The sequence below is a fragment of the Eleutherodactylus coqui genome, chromosome 10 (genome assembly GCF_035609145.1).
Source record: "Eleutherodactylus coqui strain aEleCoq1 chromosome 10, aEleCoq1.hap1, whole genome shotgun sequence".
In the NCBI taxonomy this organism is placed as follows: domain Eukaryota; kingdom Metazoa; phylum Chordata; class Amphibia; order Anura; family Eleutherodactylidae; genus Eleutherodactylus; species Eleutherodactylus coqui.
Genome location: NC_089846.1, coordinates 139,113,751 through 139,135,541, shown reverse-complemented (window position 1 = coordinate 139,135,541; position 21,791 = coordinate 139,113,751). Strand labels below are relative to the sequence as shown.

At 41.6% G+C, this 21,791-nt stretch overlaps 1 protein-coding gene across 1 annotated transcript in view; it reads right to left on the bottom strand.

Moving 5' to 3' along the window:
• Positions 1–13,597, bottom strand: part of LRFN1 (leucine rich repeat and fibronectin type III domain containing 1) — a 176,445-nt gene extending 162,848 nt beyond the window's left edge. Inside the window, exon 1 of the mRNA XM_066581919.1 lies at positions 13,321–13,597. The gene's annotated coding sequence lies outside the window, so the exon portion shown is untranslated. The remainder of the gene's footprint in view (positions 1–13,320) is intronic.
• Positions 13,598–21,791: the final 8,194 nt, after the last annotated feature.

The following is a 21,791-nucleotide window of genomic DNA, read 5'->3' as shown; positions in this document are numbered from 1 at the left end:
AGATGTACTGTACTGTCCTCCACCTGTACTACATGTACTGTACTGTCCTCCACCTGTACCTCTTGTACTCTACTGCTCTCTACCTGTACTACTAGTACTGTACTATCCTCCACCTGTACTACATGTCATCTACTATACACTACCTGTACTTGATGTGCTGCACTATCCTCTACCTACACTACATATACTGTACTATCCTCCACCTGTACTACATGTACTGTACTGCTCTCTACCTGTACTACTAGTAATGTACTATCCTCTACCTGTACAAGATGTACTGTACTATCCTCTACCTGCACTACATATATTGTACTATCATGTACCTGTACTACATTTACTGTACTGCTCTCCCCCTGTACTTTATATACTGTAATATCCTCCACCTGTACTATATATACTGTACTATCCTCTACCTGTACTAGCTATACTGCAATATCCTCCACTTGTACTAGATGTACTGTACTCCTATCTACCTGTACTACACTACCCTTTACCTGTATTACTGTTCTTCATCTGTACTGTACTATCCTCCACATATAATATATACATATATTGCACTATCCTATACCTGCACTACATATATTGTACTATTCTCCACCTGTACTAGATGCAATGTACTATCCTCTACCTGTACTAGGTTTACTGTACTATCCTCTACCTGTACTAGATGTACTGTACTATCCTCTACCTGTACTAGATGCAATGTACTATCCTCTACCTGTACTACATATATTGTACTATTCTCTACCTGCACTAAATGCACTGTACTATCCTCTACCTGTACTAGGTTTACTGTACTATTCTCTACCTGTACTACATGTACTTTACTATCCTCTACCTGCACTACATATATTGTAATATCCACCACCTGTACTACTAGTACTGTACTATCCTCTATATGTACCAGATAAACTGTACTATCCTACAACTGCACTACATATATAGTACTATCCTCTACCGGTATTACATGTATTGTACTATCCTCTACCTGTACTACATTCACTGTACTATCCTCTATATGTACCAGATATACTGTACTATCCTCCACCTGGACTACATATACAGTACTATCCTCTACCTGTACTACATATATTGTACTATCCTCTACCTGTACTACATATACAGTACTATCTCTACCTGTACTACATATGCTGTATTATCCTCTACCTGTACTATATGTGCTGTACTATCCTCCACCTGTACTACATATACTGTACTATCCTCTACCTGTACTATATATATTGTACTATCCTCTACCTGTACTAGATGTACTGTACTATATTCCACCTGTACTACATATACTTTACTATCCTCTACCTGTACTACATATACTGTACTACCCTCTACCTGCACTACATATATTGTACTATCCTCTACCTGTACTAGATGTACTGTACTATATTCCACCTGTACTACATATACTGTACTATCATCTACCTGTACTATATATATTGTACTATCCTCTACCTGTACTAGATGTACTGTTCTATCCTCCACCTGTACTACATGTACTGTACTATCCTCTACCTGCACTACTTGTACTGTACTATCCTTCACCTGTACTACTTGTACTCTACTATCCTCTACCCTTACCACATATATTGTACTACCCTCCACCTGTACTACATATACTGTACTTTCCTCTACCTGCACTACATATATTGTACTATCCTCGACCTGTCCTACATGCACTGTACTATCCTCCAACTGTACTACATATACTGTACTATCCTCCAACTGTACTACATATACTGTACTATCCTCTACCTGTACTACAAATACTGTACTATCCTCCACCTGTACCACATGTACTGTATTATCCTCTCCCTGTACTAGATGCACTGTACTATCCTTCACCTGTACTACATATACTGTACTATCCTCTACCTGTATTACATATATTGTACTATCCTTCACCTGTACTAGATGTACTGTATTATCCTCTACCTGTACTACATATATTGTACTGTACTATCCTCCACCTGTACTACATATACTGTACTATCCTCCACCTGTACTACATATACTGTACTATCCTCCACCTGCACTACATGCACTGTACTTTCCTCTACCTGCACTACATATATTGTACTATCCTCCACCTGTACTACATATACTGTACTACCCTCTACCTGCACTACATATATTGTACTATCCTCCACCTGTACTACATATACTATACTATCCTCCACCTGTACCACATGTACTGTATTATCCTCTACCTGTACTAGATGCACTGTACTATCCTTCACCTGTACTACATATACTGTACTATCCTCTACCTGTATTACATATATTGTACTATCCTTCACCTGTACTAGATGTACTGTACTATCCTCTACCTGTACTACATATACAGTACTATCCTCTACCTGCACTACATATATTGTACTATCCTCCAGCTGTACTACATGTACTGTACTATCCTCTACCTTCACTACATTTATTGTACTATCCTCTACCTTTACTAGATGTACTGTACTATCCTCTACCTGTACTAGATGTACTGTACTATCCTCTACCTGTACTAGATGTACTGTACTATCCTCTACCTTTACTAGATGTACTGTACTATCCTCCACCTGTACTACATGCACTGTACTATCCTCTACCTGTGCTAGATGCAATGTACTATCCTCTACCTGTACTACATATACTGTATTATCCTCTACCTGTACTAGATGTACTGTACTATCCTCTACCTGTACTACATGTACTGTACTATCCTCCACCTGGACTACATATACTGTACTATCCTCCACCTGTACTACATATATTGTACTATCCTCCACCTGTACTACATATACTGTACTACCCTCTACCTGCACTACATATATTGTACTATCCTCTACCTGCCCTACATGCACTGTACTATCCTCTACCTGTACTACATATACTGTACTACCCTCTACCTGTACTACATATATTGTACTATCCTCCACCTGTACTACATATACTGTACTATCCTCTACCTGCAGTACATATATTGTACTATCCTCTACCTGTACTAGATGTACTGTACTATATTCCACCTGTACTACATATACTGTACTATCATCTACCTGTACTATATATATATTGTACTATCCTCTACCTGTACTAGATGTACTGTTCTATCCTCCACCTGTACTACATATACTATACTATCCTCTACCTGTATTACAAGTGCTGTACTATCCTCTACATGTACTACTTGTACTGTACTATCCTCTACATTTACTATATATACTGTACTATCCTTCACCTGGACTACTTGTACTCTACTATCCTCTACCCTTACCACATATATTGTACTACCCTCCACCTGTACTACATATACTGTACTATCCTCCACCTGCACTACATGCACTGTACTTTCCTGTACCTGCACTACATATATTGTACTACCCTCTACCTGCACTACATATATTGTACTATCCTCCACCTGTACTACATATACTGTACTATACTCCACCTGTACTACAAATACTATGCTATCCTCCACCTGTACCACATGTACTGTATTATCCTCTACCTGTACTAGATGCACTGTACTATCCTCTACCTGTATTACATATATTGTACTATCCTTCACCTGTACTAGATGTACTGTATTATCCTCTACCTGTACTACATATATTGTACTGTACTATCCTCTACATGTACTACATATACTGTACTATCCTCCACCTGTACTACATATACTGTACTGTCCTCTACCTGTACTATATATACTGTACTATCCTCCACCTGCACTACATGCACTGTACTTTCCTCTACCTGCACTACATATATTGTACTATCCTCTACCTGTCCTACATGCACTGTACTATCCTCCACCTGTACTACATATACTGTACTATCCTCTACCTGTATTACATATATTGTACTATCCTTCACCTGTACTAGATGTACTGTATTATCCTCTACCTGTACTACATATATTGTACTGTACTATCCTCTACATGTACTACATATACTGTACTATCCTCCACCTGTACTACATATACTGTACTGTCCTCTACCTGTACTATATATACTGTACTATCCTCCACCTGCACTACATGCACTGTACTTTCCTCTACCTGCACTACATATATTGTACTATCCTCTACCTGTCCTACATGCACTGTACTATCCTCCACCTGTACTACATATACTGTACTACCCTCTACCTGCACTACATATATTGTACTATCCTCCACCTGTACTAGATGTACTGTACTATCCTCCACCTGTACCACATGTACTGTATTATCCTCTACCTGTACTAGATGCACTGTACTATCCTTCACCTGTACTACATATACTGTACTATCCTCTACCTGTATTACATATATTGTACTATCCTTCACCTGTAGTAGATGTACTGTACTATCCTCCACCTGTACCACATGTACTGTATTATCCTCTACCTGTACTACATGCACTGTACTATCCTCTACCTGCACTACATATATTGTACTATCCTCCACCTGTACTACATATACTGTACTATCCTCTACCTGTACTAGATGTACTGTACTATCCTCTACCTCTACTAGATGTACTGTACTATCCTCTACCTGCACTACATATATTATACTATCCTCCACCTGTACCACATGTACTGTATTATCCTCTACCTGTACTACATGCACTGTACTATCCTCCACCTGTACTACATATACTGTACTATCCTCTACCTGTACTATATATATTGTACTATCCTCCACCTGTACTAGATGTACTGTACTATCCTCTACCTTTACTACATATACTGTACTATCATCTACCTGCACTACATATATTATACTATCCTCCAGCTGTACTAGATGTACTGTACTATCCTCTACCTTTACTAGATGTACTGTACTATCCTCCACCTGTACTATATATATATTGTACTATCCTCTACCTGTCCTACATGCACTGTACTATCCTCCACCTGTGCTAGATGTACTGTACTATCCTCTACCTGTACTACATATATTGTACTATCTTCTACCTGCACTACAAATACTGTACTATCCTCTACCTGCACTACATATATTGTACTATCCTCTACCTGCACTACATACATTGTACTATTTCCTACCTGCATTTCATATACAGTACTATCCTCCACCTGTACTACATATATTGTACTATCCTCTACCTGTACTAGATGTACTGTACTATCCCCCACCTGTACTAGATGTACTGTACTATCCTCTACCTGTACTACATATATTGTACTATCCTCTACCTGCACTACATACATTGTACTATTTCCTACCTGCATTTCATATACAGTACTATCCTCCACCTGTACTACATATATTGTACTATCCTCTACCTGTACTAGATGTACTGTACTATCCTCTACCTGTACCAGATGTACTGTACTATCCTCCACCTGTACTAGATGTACTGTACTATCCTCTACCTGTACTACATATATTGTACTATCCTCTACCTGTACTAGATGTACTGTACTATCCCCCACCTGTACTAGATGTACTGTACTGTCCTCCACCTGTACTAGATGTACTGTACTATCCTCCACCTGTACTAGATGTACTGTACTATCCTCTACCTGTACTACATATATGGTACTATCCTCTACCTGTCCTACATGCACTGTACTATCCTCTACCTGCACTACATATATTGTACTATCCTCTACCTGTCCTACATATACTGTACTATCCTCTACCTGTACTACATATATTGTACTATCCTCTACCTGTACTACATGTACTGACTTTCCTCTACCTGTACTACATGCACTGCACTATCCTCTCCCTGTACAAGATGTACAGTACTATCCTCTACCTCTACTACATGCACTGTACTATCCTCCACCTCTACTACATATACTGTACTATCCTCCACCTGTACTACATATATTGTACTATCCTTCACCTGTACTACATATACTGTACTATCCTCTACCTGCACTACATATACTGTACTATCCTCTACCTGTACTACATATACTGTACTATCCTCCACCTGTACTACATGTACAGTACTATCCTCCACCTGTACTAGATGTACTGTACTATCCTCCACCTGTACTACATATACTGTACTATCCTCTACCTGTCCTACATGCACTGTACTATCCTCTACCTGTACTACATATACTGTACTATCCTCCACCTGTACTACATATACTGTACTATCCTCTACCTGCACTACATATATTGTACTATCCTCTACCTCTCCTACATGCACTGTGCTATCCTCTACCTGTACTACATATACTGTACTATCCTCTACCTGCACTACATATATTGTACTATCCTCTACCTCTCCTACATGTACTGTATTATCCTCTACCTGTACTACATATACTGTACTATCCTCTACCTGCACTACATATATTGTACTATCCTCTACCTGCACTACATATATTGTACTATCCTCTACCTCTCCTACATGCACTGTGCTATCCTCTACCTGTACTACATATACTGTACTATCCTCTACCTGTACTACATTTATTGTACTATCCTCTACCTGTACCACATGTACTGTATTATCCTCTACCTGTACTACATATATTGTACTGTACTATCCTCCACCTGTACTACATATACTGTACTATCCTCCACCTGTACTACATATACTGCACTATCCTCCACCTGTACCACATGTACTGTAGTATCCTCTACCTGTACTAGATGCACTGTACTATCCTTCACCTGTACTACATATACTGTACTATCATCTACCTGCACTACATATACTGTACTATCCTCCACCTGCACTACATATATTGTACTATCCTCCACCTATACTACATGCACTGTACTATCCTCTACCTGTACTACATGTACTGTACTATCCTCCACCTATACTACATGCACTGCACTGTCCTTTACCTATACTAGATGCACTAAATTGGTTTTGCAATAAAACTGCAGTCGATGCAGTTTATGATCACATTGTGGCAATTTGCGTGTGAGCAGGATGTGCCATAAACTGAACCTGCAACTACCAGGTGTACGGCAATACAGTAATTCCCACTCACTGCACTCTCTTATATGATACTTTAGTGCAGATAGACAACACACAAATGTATCCAGCTTCCTATTAAAGTCTATGGAGAATCTGTTGGCTGGGAATTTACTAGACTGATGTTCTCTATCTAGTGTATATGTACTTACCAACTGCTTTATGGATGAGCTTTTTTTCTTATTTTGAGGTCTATGGAATAAAACACCAGGTTTTCATAAAGTTATTGTCCTAAAATTAACCATCTTTAATTGAATTATTAATTAACTATTGAAATGTCTAAAGTGTCACTATAACCTAACCTTGGCGAACTCTACTGCTATATGCTAGTTTACATCCAGCTACTGGAATATTAAAGGGGTTGCCCAGGTTTTTGAGCCTTTTTTTAAAGGTAGGTCATCATTAAACAACTGGCAGGGGTCCACTACTAAGGATTATCTTCAATCAACTGATTCCGGACACCCTTGCCAGCATGTAGTATTTCCTGGTTTGGACAGCAGCAACAATCAGCAGTAAGCCAAACAGGGTGAGGAAGTTCCAATTCCAATTGGTCTGCATGCCACTCAAGAGAGGATTTGGACCATAACCTCAACACAGCAATTCAGAAGAAATGAAAAAGTAGCAGCAGTTGTGAATGTAAAAAACAAACAAAGTTTATTCCTCCATTCAAACTAAGGAAAAAACGTTTCGACCCGAATGGTCTTATTTTGTATGGAGGAATAAACTTGGTTTGTTTTTTGCATCCACAACTGCTGCTACTTTTTCATTTCTTTTGGACCCTTGCCAACATGATCAGTGCTGGAAGCAGATAGCACTGATAATATTTCAGTAGCCCGCTTTGCTACTGCCGACACAACTCTATTGAATTGGATAGGAGTTGTGCCTGCAATACCAACTCTGACCACCGCACTTCAGATAGGTCACTGAGGAGAGGTCATCAATAGAAAAAAATGCCCAAAGTCCCAGATAACCACTTTAGTTACACAGTGGCAACTCACTGATGCATGAAGAATATCTCTAGTATCATCATCCAACAATAGAAAATGGCTTTTACCGTATGATCACTAAACACAGACCCCTCTAGTAAGCACTAGAAGATCTCTTCAACTACACAGATGACTATAAAGCAGCATTAGCTGACTCATATCAGAGATCAGTACATAATGTGGACTCACTGATATCCATTTCTTGGCACTTACCATTATCACAATGTTACTGTCTAATAAAGTCAGGATCCCAGATCAGCTCCATTACTGATAAAGCACTATTATCTATGGTTTAGCATCAGGTAAATTACACGTAATACAATGTTTAGAGCTTAATTTTTAAGATGGTGAAGGCCCTATAAGTGATGTATGTAGAGTAGCAATGCACTAACAATATACGATAATTGCAAGCTACTACAAATCTATACATTGAGATTGAATAATAGAAGTCACAAGGATTTGTAGATTTAGTTGTAGATTTAGCTCTAGAACAAAATGCAAATAACCATTTATTATAGCTACTGCTCCTAAGTCTTGGAACATACACTGTAATGGGAAAGTAATCTCTGACCAACTGTTAAGTACCTGCAAAAAGAAGAAATCGGGCGCACATCTATGAGATCAGGACCCCTTTTTTCCACAACTCTGTTTATGGTTTATTTAATCTGCTGACCTCAGCACTTAAAGGGGTATTCTGGTTGTAACAAGTTGTCCCTATAAACACAGGATAGGGGATAACCAGCTGATTGTTGGGTGTCCAACCACTGAAACTCCCACTGATCCTGAAAACAGAGTGTAGTCAGTCCAGTAATGAATGGAGCAGAAGTCAAGTGCTTGGCAATCTCCAGTGCTCTAATTGAAGTGAATGGAGTGGTAGCACACCTGTATGACCTCTCATTCATTCATTTGAGGAGCAACTGTATTCGCTGTTCTTTGGATCAGTGGTGGTCCCAGCAGACAGACCCTCCAACGATCAACTAGTTATCCACTATACTGTGGATACAGGATAAGTTCTTACAACTGTAATACCTCTTTAAGCATGGTTGGTTGATAGTTGATTCTCTCAATAACGTAGGAGGAGCCAGCGTGAAGACATAGTCAAAATGCAGCAGAAACTATTAACAGAGTCAAAACTCAACAATAGCAATACATTCCAAAGGCAGTAATCTAGATGTGGCACACTATGTGGTGTAATATCATTGATTTTATAGATAGATTCTCCATTTTTAGATTGCACAAGTATTGCTATGGGGGTCCATGTACCTTCAATAGTTGTCAGATGATTGATCGGTTGGGTGTTTCACTAGCTCCACCATACATAGGAATGTCCAGTTTGGCTGAGCTTTCATGGGTTTAGGGAGGTAAGCCATAGCCAGACAGCTCTGGTAGCAGTTTATCTTACATGGAATGGTTGTTGAAATTGAACGCCCCTAATTCCTTTTCCCCCCCTGACATCATACATCAGGGTTTAGTTGAGTGATCCCCATACACCTTAAAAAGTTCCCCAACCCTGTCATTATCAGCAGGTTCAGACTACTAAACACCACTGTGTATGGGTGCCTTTAATCTCCCCATTGTGTCTTCTTATATTCATCAACAGAACATATGTTGATACTCTGTAACCCAACTAGGAATTGAGGAGACAACCCATCTCACTAACAATCATCATCAAGTCTATGTCATTATCTCAGGAAGAGTCTCCTCAGTAATATATGATTTTAACAATTGTAACAGGATCTCACTGTAGAGCTCATTATGCAAATCTGCACAAAATCTAAAATACAATATGGGTTACATAAAATTACTAATGACATTAACAAACCAGAAAGTTGCAAGATTTGATGATAAGTGAGGAAAACGTGTGATCTTAATTACGGTTTTCCTTTTTCTACACTCCAGTTGACTTGAAGGACAGCTGTACTAAGTTAATTTTGTACATGAATGGTAAATAGATGACATCTATAATGAGAGACAGGAGTGAGAGGGGGTGGAAAGAGGAGTGTGGAACAAAATGGATATACGTATAGGGAAAGCAGTGAATGCTCAAAGCTCATTAGATGCAATGAAATTACTATTGATAAGATGTTGTAACCTTAATTTTATGATATCCTTTGTTGCTACAATGAAACATTAATACGTTAAGAAGGGAAATTCACTTTGGATGATGGTTTCAAGTTAGAAGGGACCCTTGATGATAAGCTGATCACACAGTGTCCCTTTACTGGGACTTCCAGTGGGGTACCTGTAGTAAGACTACTGTTCCCTGCGCTACCACCATTCCTCCAAAGTTGTAGTTGCTCTCTCCTCTGGTTATGGAGATGGAAGTTACCAATGAGGAACAGTTTTTTATAATTATATTCATAATTCTCATTAAGAGTATTTGAAAATGGGTTTTTTAAACCATTCAATCACTAAATATCAGCCAGCTGTGAAGAAACCCATTGCTTCCAATGTTGCCACCTCCCAAAAACAATATTGGCTGTATGCTCTACTGTTGGCCATTAGGACACATTAGCATCAGCTAATAAGATATTGCAATAATGTTACGTTTTTCATCAACTAGTAGCTGACTAATCATTAATCATCACTATTCTTGGACATTTTTATTATCAATTACCTTTGGTGTCCACTAGACACATTGCCCTGTACTCTGCAGTTAGTAGCCCAGGTATAGTGTGATCATCACCAACAATATAAACCAGACTATGGCATCACGCCGCATGTACATATATATATACAGTAAAGATATATAGACTTCTTCTGTGTACACAAATGAGATGCAGTTTATTAACTTCTGACAATGTCATTTGCATTAATCATATTTGCTGTCAGTTTCCCACCTATTTGCTCTCTGGTAATCAGCACATACCTTAATACACTGCAGACAAGGTATTGGATCTGTGTGGATGTATCACAATCTTGCATGTTATTCTATAGAACATTAGAGTGTCATGATATATAAGGACTTTATAGTGTATTTATTTAATGCATACCAAGCTATGCCTTTCTCTGTCTTAGGTATACAGCATCATATTGGTTTGTGTATTCAGTCAGTACTTTCTACATGCTGCTAATATGTATCAAGGCTGCAAGGTTTATGCTGGTATCAGGGTAGGAAAAAACATATTCCTGGACTGTTTGATGTAGAGTGCTGACTAGTGATAAGATGGTGGGATGCATTTTGCTGGCATTTCTCAAGGGGAGCAGCATATATGTGAATGCTGCTGCTAAGGGCTGCTGCATGCATGAACATAATGTTTGATCAGTGGCTTCAGTCTTCAGCTGCTGTGTGCATATTAATATTAAGTCTCAGTAGGTGTTAGTTGTTCCTGACATGTCGCACGGTTTATGTGTTATGTATTGCTTGCATGTTCCAGGTTGTTAGCATGTAGGCTGGTGGATGTCTGTTATTGTGGATGCAACATTGTATGTTCATGACCTGAATATGATATGGATGCAACATTGCAACATTGTATGTTAATGACCTGCATATGAAGTGACAAACACACTGACTTCTATCCTGTGACACAAATACTGTGTTCTTGTTTGTAGAATGTGTCCAAAATCTGATCACACAAGTCAGCAACATGGATAGGGACATGTTTAGCATGACTGATAAGGTTCAGTAACATGGATTTGAGCACTTTTATAACCATGAAAAGAAGAATTTTCATCACTGTGTTCAGCATTACGGACAGAGGAGTAGTACCATACACAAGGGTATGCCTAGCAATATGATCAGGGATAAGCACCGTGAATAAGGACATGCTTAGCTATCTGAAGAGGGATCAGCACTAGGAGCAAGGATAGATTTAGCAAAATGGACAAAAGCAGGTTCATCACCATGGACAGGGGCAGGTTTTCCAATATGGACTAAAGCAGGTTCAGTACCATGGACAGGGGCTGGCCCAATAATGTATAACAGAGTAGATTCAGCATCATGGACAGCGGCAGATCTGGTAATATGAAGTACATGAGCTTCAGACCAAGGACAGGAAAAGGTTCAATAATATAGACTAGAGCAGGTTCAGCACCATCTGCAGGGGTAGGTCCAATAATATGGACTAGAGCAAGTTCAGCACTACCTATAGGGGTAGGTCCAATAATATGGACTAGAGCAGAACCATAGACAGCGATAGGTCCAGTATTAATAAGTAGATGAGGTTCAGCACCATATACAAGGGTAGGTCCAATAATATGGACCGGAGCAGGTTCAGCACCATGGAAAAGAGTATGTCCAATACTATGGACCAGAGCATGTTCAGGACTATAGAGAGGGCAAGTCCAATAATATCGATTGGAGCAGGTTAGGCACCATAGACAAGGGCAGGTCCAATACTATGAACCAGTGCATGTTCAGCATCATGGACAGGAACATAGTTCAATAATATGGACTGTAGCAGGTCAGGCGCCATAGACAGTGGTAGGTCCAATAATATGGTCTAGAGTGGGTCCAGCACTATAAACAGAGGCAGGTCCAATATTATGGACTAAAGCATGTTCAGGACCATAGAGAGGGGCAGGTGCAATAATATTGAATAGAGCAGGTTAGATCGACGCCGTAGACAGGGGTAGATCCAATAATATGGATTAGGGAAGGTTGGGCACCATAAACAAGGGTAGGTCCAATAATATGGACTAGGGCAGGTTCAGCACTATAGACAGGGATGGGTCTAATAATATGGACCAGAGCAAGTTCAGCACTAAAGAGAGGGGCAGGTCCAACAATATGGACTACAGTAGGTTTAGCACCATGGGCAGGTCCAATAATATAGACTACAGGGGGTTCAGCACTATAGGCAAAGGTAGGTCCAGTGATATAGACTACAGCAGGTTTGGCACCATGAACAGGTCCAGTAATAGGGACTAGATAGGGATTAGATGAGGCTCAGCAGCATAGACAGGAGCAGGTCCAGTAATAGGGACTAGATGGGGCTCAGCACCATGGACAAGAGAAAGTCCAGTAATAGGGACTAGATGGGGCTCAGCACCATGGACAGGAGCAGGTGCAGTAATAGGAACTAGATGAGTTCTGCAAGGTTGACAGGGTGGGATCAGGACCATTGGTAAGAACTGCTCATCACCATGGACAGAGGCATCGGAAACAGCCAAACATGGAGTCAGCAAGACATTGCTTGCAGGGAATGTCAGAGAGAGCCAAGTACAGACAGAGACAACCTGAGACAGTCCCAGCATAGAGACAGGATTACCATAGGAAAGAGACGATCGACGACAGTCTACAGACACCCACCACCACCAAATACAGCTGGAGACACAAGTAGTAGCGCTATCATCATCATCACCAGCAGAGAAAGCTGAAGATGTAGCAGAAAATGAGAGAAGGCTGGCACTGCAGTGTGTGGCCACCTACCTTCAGCTGGGCTCTCTCTGCGCCATGCCATCCACCTGGTGCCAGCACTGGCCGCCCCTTCTGCAGCAGCCCCCACCTCAAGAAACCAGCTGGCACGGAGGGGGCATTCAAAGGGCACGAACGGCTCCATCCATAGCTCCAATCCCCGGCTAATTATCCCAGGCCATCGTGCTGCGCCCCAATGCTGCGCACTCTTCGGTAGCCCCCCAAGAGGCAGGGGAAGGGCGCACATCCGACCCCCGGGAGGACCCGTGCGGGAGCCACCTTGTCCAATCCCTAGCTCCGTGAGTCTGGGTGTTTGGGGTGGGGGAGGCTGGAGGTGACGGGGAGGGAGGGAGGATGAGGAGGCTGGGAGGGAAGTGCTGGGGAGAGGCGGAGCCCGGTGCCAATCTCTACCACTGCACCATCACAGCACGGATACTGATGGTCGGGCACCGGCGACTGACCCTTACAAACACACGTGCAATGCCTGCTTAGAGTAGCGATCGCTCCTTTGCAAAGCCAGCTGGTGAACGATGGGAGTCGGCTCTCGTCGGCAGCGGTTCCTGCAAGTTGCAGGCTGTAACCCTTTCACTGCTGGGAAGGCGACATGTGCTGCTCGCACAGCAGTGTGGCAGAGAGGGCAATTAGTTAGGAGGGTTTTTTAGGATTGCTCAATGCAAACATTCAATGGCTACCAAGTCCTGCAGCCGGGCTGTGAAGAAGGGCACGTTATACTCTTCAGAGCCCACTGAGGGATTTCTGACAGACGACAGCTCAGGGATCTTTTGCAGCGACAGCACGTTGCCTGTCATTTGTGAGTTCATTGAGTCTTCCTCACTCAGTCTATAGAAAGCTTGGATGACGCTGTCTGTTACATTCATCCCAAGTCAGAAGTTTTAAAAGAAGTTAAAAAAAACCTGCAATACTCCCGCAGACGTGATAGGACAAGAAACATTAACCCCTTAAAGACCAGAGTGCTTCAGTCCTAAAGCAATTTGACACACGTGGTGATTTTATAGCCCGATTTTTTCCTAGATCTACCAAAATTATTTTTGCTGCATTTTTAAAGGGCTGCTTATTAAAGCCTTTTTTTCCCCACATTTTTTTTTGTTTTATTAGGAGTAATGTGTAGAAAAAGTAAAAAAAAAAAGATTTTAAAAAATATTTCTTCTTTTTTTTTACAATTAGTATATTAATGTTAAAATAAAGTACGTAGTTGTTTTCTGACCTTTTAATATATAATTTGTATAGCCTTGGATTAAAGGGCCGCCATAGCGTCGGTGTAGGTCAGCAAGGACAGCAATTTTTAATATATTTTTTTATTTTATTGTATACATTTTTTACTTATTTTTGTATATATATATATATATATATATATATGTCCACCTTTGGGGGAGACTTACACTGTCATTTTTTTAAATTTTGCAATTCTCCACTGTAGCTGCGGCATCCATAAGAGACCCAGTTGCATGGAAAAACATCGCCTTGTAGTGATTGCAGTCACTGGCAGAGCTGATCTGAATCTGTTAAGACCCAGTAGCTCTGCCATGCCAAGGGTCACTGACGATCACGTCATCGCCAGGTCCAGTAGAGGTAATGGCACTGCAGCTCCTTTTATTCTCATCATAAGGGCTCCCACCCACTTGCGTTTTCTTAACGCTGCAATATTGCTGCGTTCTTTAACGTGCTTGTCAATGGGACTTTCTAATGTTAAAAACGCATCGCAGTTTGTGCTTTGTGATTTTTGGGCGATGCGGTTTTAACGTTAGAAGGTCCCATGGACAATCGCGTGAAAAAAAAAACGCAAGTGGGTGGAGCCATCAAACTTATTGAACCCTATGTAGGTTAGAAAATAGAAGACGGAAGTGGTTCTAAACTGCTTCTGTCTTCTCCTAACAGCTGAGCTCCGTACTGCTCATAACATAAATACACCGCCAGAAGCAAGTTCAGTCCATAGATACAATACCAGAACCAAGCTCATATCATAAACACAGCACCAGAACCAACCTCAGTACATAAATACAACCCCATAACAAAGCTGACAACATAAATACACCCTTAGAATCAAACTCATAACACAAATACTACAGGAGACCCAAGCTCAAAACATAAATACAGCATCAGCACATGAATACAGCACTGAAATCAACCTCAGTATATAGATACAATACCATAACCAAGCTCAAAGCACAAATACAGTAGTAGAATGAAGCAATGAGCTGACAGTAGCACCTCAGAACATCAGAAGGATGAAGCTCCCGAAGATGCTGTCCACGTGGACCTAAGGTGGATGATTGACCCAGTCTACCAGGTAGCTCCCTACAAGCTTATAGCTGGTGCCTTGTGTAAAAGCACAGGTCACACATACATTACTAAGCCCACATATATGTACATAATGATGTTGAGGATGATAACAGAAACATAAAAGCACTACACAGAGACTACATCACTTCATAAAAACCAATGCGGACTACTACAATAATGATAATACACAAAGACAGTAATGGAACACAAGATGAAACATAGACCCTATACACAGAAAGCTATATAGAAATAGACGTTGTGCTCCAAACCAATGTGATACAACATTGTACATGCAAAGTAAACACTACTATAAATGTATCTCTGCAATGGGTAGAACAGTTAACATGGGGCATATGTGAATAATGATAAGGAAATAACAATTATAGTAATGGCAACATAAAGACCTTGAGATACAACATAAACACTACACATAAAACATTCAGAACAAAACCACGAGAAAGCTAAAGAACAATAGGCCGGCATTGACATTTGCATATTGAACAACACAGATAGAGATGGCAGAAAAGTATTCAGGGCCAGAGACCGTATCACCAACAGCGCAGCGTTCAGAGATGCAGGTACCGTAGAAAATGTAGTAAAGATGTATGGAACATCTATATTAAAAAGGCATTTTTTCTTTTCCTATTATTGTGGCACGTGGTCAGTGATTTAAAGTGTATCTGAGATTGTCGGTGACCTTTCAGAATCACATCAGTCAGAAGCTCCGTTTGGAGACCCAGTTTGAAATCCCGGACAAAGTAGCGCAAGTTTGTCCCACTATTTTGTCTGGTATATTGCCAGTTGACACGACAGCAGAGCCCGACATCAGGTGCCGTTTGTCTCTGCCTTGTGACGGATTCGTCTCCAGCTGATATTCCGTGTCTCTGTTCCTAATAAAGCAAAACCTCAGCTATCATGTGTGTACACAAATGAACCCTGCAGATTTCCTCTCTAAGGGCTTATTCACACGAGCGTATATCGGCCATGTTTTCACACCCGGCTGATATACGCTGCCCATCTGATGCATTGGTTTACAATGCATCAGTTTACATAGACGTATTACCATGGCTTTTATGCCAGCCAGGAAAAATAGTTCAGGAACGATCTTCCTGGCTGGAATACATCAGCCGCTGCTATAGACTTCTATGGGAGCCAATGGTAGTTGCCGGAGAAGGGAGGTGGGAGAGAGTTTAACAGCGTGTCTACTAAACTTCCATCCCCTTCCCTCCTTCTCTCCGCCCCTTGCAGGCTGTTTGCAATGGGAGGAGGCAGGAGCTAGTTGCTCAGCTCCCACCCCTTCCCATTGCTGGCAGCTGACAAGGAGCGGAGAGGGAGCAGAAGTTTAGCACACTAGCTCCCGCCCCATACCCCCCCCCCCTTCCCTTGCCGAGAGCCAGCGAGGTAATGGAAAGGGAGAAGGCAGGTTAGCAGAGCTAACCTGTCTTCCCCCGCCCAACGGTAATCCGGGCTTAGCGTATATGCACCAGACCTAGGTAGTCTGAAAGGGTGCACAACGGCAGATTTGTGCGCCCGTTCATGCATTTTTACAGCGCTGGCGGACGCACGTAAAAATGCCTATACTCGTGTCAGTTTTACCTGAGCTGGTCAGTGTAGACTAGCTGTTAGGATGTATCCAATATACTGCACACAGAGAAGAGAAGATTCTGCTCTCCTATCACTGTCTTTCACAAAAGCAGCATTATACAGCAGTACTGAGCAGTGTACATGTAATTCCAGTAGCTGTGAGCAGTGTTTCCTCTAAGCTGTGCACTCTAGAAAATGAAAAGAGTTAAATCAGCATACTAATGAGGATTAATGAACCCAATAACACCTCTACCTGCTGTAGGATGTGGGGAGTTTTTAACTCTTTCAATTCCAAAGAACACAGCTTAGAAAGAAGAGTGACTATAAGACAGAAAAACACTATTATCTGCAGCAGCATCTCTGTGTGTCTGTCTCTCACCTGGCTATCCCCCCCCCCCCCCCCCATCCTTTTCATAGATTTCAATGGGCAGCATGTAGTCTGATATGTTAGTGAACTGTAAAGCAAGATACTTTAAATCAGTTTTTCAGACTGTGTGAACAATTTAGCACGCAGAGAGCGGAGAAAGAGGCATTATTCTCCAATAAGACATGAAATAGTTTCTGTATTATCAATTTTGTAAAGTTTGCAAAAGCTCAGCGAGCATTTAAGACTCACACCTGTTCCTCTACTCTTATGCAGTTCTACTTTTCCTTTCTTCTAACAAACAGTGACATGTAGCAGAGTTTATCTTCAAACCTAACGAGGTAAATAAGCTGCAGCACAGAACTTTTTCTTGCCCTTTTAATAACTTTTTAATGGCTTTAGTTGTGTTAAGATAACATGTTGCAGCACGTTATCAGCTTTGGTTACATTTTGCTACATCTGCATGTGGACATATTTGTATAAACATAATAGGATAAACACACTGAGGGAAACCAATAGAAGATATTATAGGCGGTTTGTGGAGCAAGAGTCGATACATTCATTGAAAAAAATTCAAGCACCTTGAAGTAGTTGTTGGAATCACATGAAATGTTCTCTGTGTGGGTTTGTAATGTTGATATAAGTAAAGACACAACGATTATCACTCAAAATTTGCTTAAAAGCTGTCTTCTGAATGATAATCTTTGTGTCTAAACACTGCCATCGTGCACTGTTTGTTCATCGCTAGAGATAAGCAAGCGTACTCGCTAAGGCAAATTACTCGAGCAAGTATTGCCATTTTCAAGTACATGACCGCTCGTGCCAAAAGATTCGGGGGCCGGCGGGGGAGAGCAGGGAGGAACGGGGGGAGGATCTCTCCCTCCCTGCCCCCCATGCTCACTTCCGCAACTCACCGCTCACCCCCGCCGGCCCCGAATCTTTTGGCATGAGCAGACATGTACTCAAAAATGGCAATACTTGCTCGAGTAATTTGCCTTAGCGAGTACGCTTGCTCATCTCTATTCATCGCTCATTTCTAGCCAGCTAGAAATCAGGGATGAGCCTTATTAGCACCACCCACTGAGATATCAGCGGGTGGTACTGATAGCATTCTTTCAGCTGGCATCCTACTGGCAGAATACCAGCTGAAAATGCCGAGAACAATGCAGCTGTTTGCATATTCAAAACTGCTACATTGTTCTCTGAGCTATCATGGTGGCATTCCGCTCCACCTGCATAACTCTTAAGTAGCTAATTTGCTCAGTGTCATTTGAGTGAATTTTGAGCGATCCACATTCCGTGTAAATGCACCTTTAGTGATTACAATATCAAAGCAAAAGGAGAATATATTGCAGAAAATTCAACACTTGCAGGGAGGCTCCAGTGCCCTGTTGTACTACCTCTAAGTCGGATACAAGATGTGATACAGGTGGGCATGGTGGCTTTAGAACCCTGTTGGGCCTCCTCTAGCTTGGAAGTGACCCAACAGGATAGTAGCTGTAAACAATTTAGAGGCTCAAGCCTCTAGATTGTTCAAACTTGTAGGCTGTCAATGTTCTCTAAGGTTTTAGACACCAAACCTGACCCGAGCAGGAACACCTAGTCAAACTACCCCGACAGGTCCCCTTACTCTAAGGTTTTAGACACCAAACCTGACCCGAGCAAGGGGCCCCTGTACAGGGTCTTCCTCCCCCTTAAAGCAATTCACTGACCTTGCCAACCGACCAGTACTCTCAAAACAACAGGCATGTAATCATTCCTCTTATCTCTTATGACAGGTTCTTATCACGTGATCGAGACTTAAAGAAGTACCTGTCGTCGTGAGGTTCCAAACTGACCGGCCTTGACACAGCACAGGCAAGCCTGAACTTAGCCACACAAGTATAGATAATCAATTCATCTTACCGTGTTCTGAGGTGGGCCCGCTAAGTCCAAGGTTGCCGGTCTGCGTCTTCTGTCCGAGATGTTTGGAACCTATCGATCACGGTCCCACCTGGGGTGCCACTTGTCAATGAATTGATTTTATTCACAGACTTGTATCTAGGAATGATCACACCCTTCCAGATTGATTGATCAAAGGTATTGGACAGTGCGCACTATCCTGAAATTATTCAGTCTGACACAAGTTCAGAAAAAAGTAACTTCCTGTTTATTATGGCCGCGTGGCCTGTTTTATAAGGTATAACATAACAGCCCTTTTGGGGCAGGCAAAGGTTACATAGACACAACGTATTGTTTGATTATTGGATAAGCGTCTTCCTTCATCCGGTCATCTGGTATTGCCCGTCACGTGGTAGTACTTGGATAGGGCGGATACTATTTCGTATCCCACGTGTATTTTCACCGAAATGATTGGCTGTGACGTCATGAGTTAGTAATAGCATAGACCGCCCATGTTATTCGCGTCTGTTTCCAGTAAAATCGCTAGGGGATTTTTGCGGTAACCGAAAAGCGGTACCTTGTCTCAGATGCGGTTAATTGTCTAATTTCTACTTCTCCTAAAAACACATGCAGCTGGACAAACAAATATATTTATATATATTTGGTTTCGTGTTAAATTCCATCTTTGTCAGCAGAGTTATAAAAACAGATATTTTCATATAAGCGGAAGTATTGCATAATTGTAAGTACATTTCTACAGTTGTATCAAAACAGAATGCAAGCATTTTAATTGACAAATGTTCCCCGTGTCAAGGCCCACCAACCCCAATACATAAAGATATATATATATATTGGGGTTTCCACCACATATTGGTGATGAATCTCGCGGCCGGGCAGCCACAGAAGTGTGACAATGTTGTGGAGGCATTACTTTGACATACTTGACAGTAGAAGTCCCTCGTATCACTACTAGGGGAAACCGGCTGTCGTATACGATGGACCCCAGATCCTTCACACCAGCAGGGGGCAGTGTGCCACTCCACAGAAAAAACAGGATTGAAGCACTCACCCCAAGGTCTGCAGACATGAACACAGCTGTCGGCAGTGCCCAAACTAAACCTGGATTCATTGCTGAAGACAACCTGGTTCCACTCTGTAGCAGTCCGTTTTTTTTTGTTCACAGCACCACTGCAAACAGAGGCGCTAGTGGGTGTCAAAGACAGTACATGTAATGGGTGCCGTGAGACCAGATTACTTTCAGCCAATCTCCTGGAAGTGGTTCCGACAGACATAGAGGCCTGTAATGATCGCACCACCTGTCTCTTGATAGCGCACAATGAAACAGTTGGAGCTGCTCGTACTTGTTGGATGATCAGATGATTCTCTCTACTGGTGGTCTGTCAAAAGAACTCCTCTGAAACTGCTAACGGGGTGAACTCTCTTCTCTGCTTCGTAGAGGCGTCCAGTGGCCAACAAGCTCTACGAGTGGAAGAAGAGGTCACTACACACAAGGAGCCTCCGAGAGACTCTTATAGGCCTAGGGGGGAACCACTTTTAGGGTCTCCGGTGGCAAGATCGTTCATCTAATCACCCCAACTCTCATCATTTGCATTTCAGCCTGAGATGTAACCGCATGCCAAGATTCACAGCAAAATGACAACTTCTAGGTGCTTGACAAAGAGTGTACATCAATAATACAGGGTGTCTATATAGTAAGTCCCACTTTAACACCGTTAATATGTGTGCTGTATTGTGCCAACAGAGACCTAACACTTGCCATATAGACCAGCGGAGATTCCGGTTTCATTTGATACATTCAGTGTTAGCGGTAGATGACTTGGCTGAAGGGTGCTGTACAGTGGGGCTGACTTTACAGCGGGATATACTTATAGACACCCTGTACTTGGGATACCGCGGGAACAATATAGACCTGGTACACAGATGTTGCAAAGTGTGATGTGTTTACTATGGGAAAGGCAATTTTTGATGCTTGCCCTTTTAGTATGCAGAGAACTAACCAACGCCAAAGCCCTGCAGCAAACAGCACAGCACATAAGAGAGCATATATGGTAACACAAAGGAGGAACAGATTCACAGAGGATAGATACATGAGGACCTGAGTGAAGGAGACAGAGTCTGTGCAGCAAGTTCTAAAATGTGCAGGACTAATGGACTGAAATGTGAATTAGACTGCTACATCTTAGATGACAACTCCATATCCAGTGATACTTTATACTGCTGTGTAAGCCACTATAGGCAGAACATTAAAAGAATAACAACACATTAAGGGTTGTCTGAGTCGTAGGTTTTCACTAAAACCCTGTTCTCCATGCAGTAAAATAAGAAACCAGCATAT